Raw genomic sequence first — 3,221 nt, 5'->3', positions numbered from 1 at the left:
TTGTTGTGCTTTTTTCCTGATAATAAATGACATTTATTGATAATGTGAACGCATGATTTGGTTTTATCAAGAATGCAGTTTGATGTATGAACTAATATACCCTGGAAAGAATGATATTACAATGATAGGAAAATTAATTTTAAGGTATCGTCACTGAAGTACAACGTTAGCTCACTGAAATTTTCTGGAACATGAAATAAAAAACTGCCAAAAGTATCAGCTGTTTTATTCCATTCTAAAATTGTCTGGATCTCTTTGTATAAAAGGAAATTACCAGTCTGCCATTTCTACATGACACGTAATGTTATAGCTTGTTGGTGGAGTGGTGGGGTGGGGGGCATATAATGTTTGAAACTATTTCAGTAACAGAGCAAGAGTACACAGTGGAGGGCGTAAATAGTCCCCCTTATGCCAACCCCTCTGAACGCACCATTTTTATCCACCACTACTGTGTAGATTCCTGACTTCGTGGTCGAGGCGATAATTAATCAAATCTGATCAATAACTCTGCGGTAACAGCCTGCTTGGTATCATTTTGTATAACAAAATTTTGATGAAATAACTCTACAGTTACTATTTGCAACAAGGGAATTCTCTGTTAAATAATTCTGCACACACCTCGCTGCCTTCTTTTTGTGATAATCTTTTGACTTACATTCTTTCCAATCTTAGCATCATTCCTTACACTTGCTTCCAAATTCTTGTAAGAATCAATTTCCTCTTCAACCATCTGCAGTCAAACGCATTCTCTCTCTCTCTCTCTCTCTCTCTCTCTCTCTCTCTCTCTCTCTCTCTCTCTCTCTCTCTCTCTCTCCATTTTAATTTTCACCAGACGAACGCTCCTCTGTTTAATTTGAGAGGTTCAATTGTAGCTGAACGTTCTTTAGCTACAAACTTAATTCAGTCCTCTCTCTCTCTCTCTCTCTCTCTCTCTCTCTCTCTCTCATTTTAACTTTCACCAGACGAACGCTCCTCTGTTTAATTTGGAGAGGTTCAATTGTAGCTGAACGATTTTTAGCTATAAACTTCATTCAATCTCTCTCTCTCTCTCTCTCTCTCTCTCTCTCTCTCTCTCTCTCTCTCTCTCTCTCATTTCTCCATTTTCACCAGACGAACGCTCCTCTGTTTAATTTGAGAGGTTCAATTGTAGCTGAACTTTCTTTAGCTACAAACTTAATTCAGTCCTCTCTCTCTCTCTCTCTCTCTCCATTTTAACTTTCACCAGACGAACGCTCCTCTGTTTACTTTGAGAGGTTCAATTGTAGCTGAACGATTTTTAGCTATAAACTTCATTCAATCCTCTCTCTCTCTCTCTCTCTCTCTCTCTCTCTCTCTCTCTCTCTCTCTCTCTCTCTCTCTCCATTTTAATTTTCACCAGACGAACGCTCCTCTGTTTAATTTGAGAGGTTCAATTGTAGCTGAACGTTCTTTAGCTACAAACTTAATTCAGTCCTCTCTCTCTCTCTCTCTCTCCATTTTAACTTTCACCAGACGAACGCTCCTCTGTTTACTTTGAGAGGTTCAATTGTAGCTGAACGATTTTTAGCTATAAACTTCATTCAATCCTCTCTCTCTCTCTCTCTCTCTCTCTCTCTCTCTCTCTCTCTCTCTCTCTCTCTCTCTCTCTCTCTCTCTCCATTTTAATTTTCACCAGACGAACGCTCCTCTGTTTAATTTGAGAGGTTCAATTGTAGCTGAACGTTCTTTAGCTACAAACTTAATTCAGTCCTCTCTCTCTCTCTCTCTCTCTCCATTTTAACTTTCACCAGACGAACGCTCCTCTGTTTACTTTGAGAGGTTCAATTGTAGCTGAACGATTTTTAGCTATAAACTTCATTCAATCTCTCTCTCTCTCTCTCTCTCTCTCTCTCTCTCTCTCTCTCTCTCTCTCTCTCTCTCTCTCTCTCTCTCTCAGAGTTCATGGCAAATATCTGTACATATCAATCTCAATACTTCCATATTATTAGCCACAGCCAATACCAACCAAAAAGGACTCATCACCGTTTCGTCATGCAACAAGACATACAGTACTGCACCGTTCAGCACTATATTTCTTGCAAACTCGTGCTTCCTGTACATCAAAGTTCCTAGTTTCTACTACTTTGAGCGTATTTGATTTAATTCATTTGTCAATTTTTTTTTTTTTTTTAAATAGGTGAGATCTCTTCTTTCTGTATCTACTTTTACCTCCTCTTACTTCTTCCTAACGAACACCATATTCTTTGGAAGCTTGAATTTCAAGTCAATGGTCCCCGTGGGCTTGTTCCATATGAATAGGATTCATCTTCTGAATAATAATAATAATAATAATAATAATAATAATAATAATAATAATAATAATAATAATAATACATTGTTATATGAATAGATTAGCCCGAGGGTACGTAATTGTACATATTTTCACAGGTGAGCAAAATCACCAGCAATGAAACAGTTTCCGGAAACAACAATGAAAAGGAAACACAAGAAAAGGTGATATGGGCAAGACGAGGTAGATAGGATCAGTAGTAATTATTGTTTGCTTAATCAACCATATATATATATATATATATATATATATATATATATATATATATATATATATATATATATATATATATATATATATATATATATATATATATATATATATATATATATATATATATATATATATATATCATCACTTCCTGTATCGTATGATGGACAGGGTGCCAGTGAAACTCTACTATGGAATCTAGCAAAAACATTATCACCACAAAATAAAAACAAATATGGCAAAACATGTTTGGAGAGGTTCAATTGTAAAGGAACGTCTTTTTAGCTACAAAATTAATTCAGTCCCCTCCCCTCTCTCTCTCTATCTCTCGTTGCGTCAATGCTGAGTAAAGATCACACAGCTGAAGGATTACACAGGTTCCTATTGTTTAATTAATATACTTTCTATGCTCATCGGCAGTATCATCTATACAAATCTGCTCTAGACCACAATGTCACATTTCCAGCTCAGTATAACCTATACTGAAAGGTTAGTTTTGTTTGCTAGTAGTTATTCTGTATGAATCCTTCTCCTGCAGACATTTCAACATGCAACGGATGCTACTTTCATTGGGGGTAAGATAGAACAGAACGTGCTTTCTTAGATAGAACAGAACGTGCTTTCTTCAATAAAAACCAAATAAAGTCAGCAGGGAAAGACTTTTATCACGAAGTACCTAAAACACTCAACATGAAGATATTTG

Source organism: Macrobrachium rosenbergii, chromosome 55 (assembly GCF_040412425.1).
Source record: "Macrobrachium rosenbergii isolate ZJJX-2024 chromosome 55, ASM4041242v1, whole genome shotgun sequence".
NCBI classification, from domain to species: domain Eukaryota; kingdom Metazoa; phylum Arthropoda; class Malacostraca; order Decapoda; family Palaemonidae; genus Macrobrachium; species Macrobrachium rosenbergii.
Note: the sequence above shows the minus strand (reverse complement) of the source record.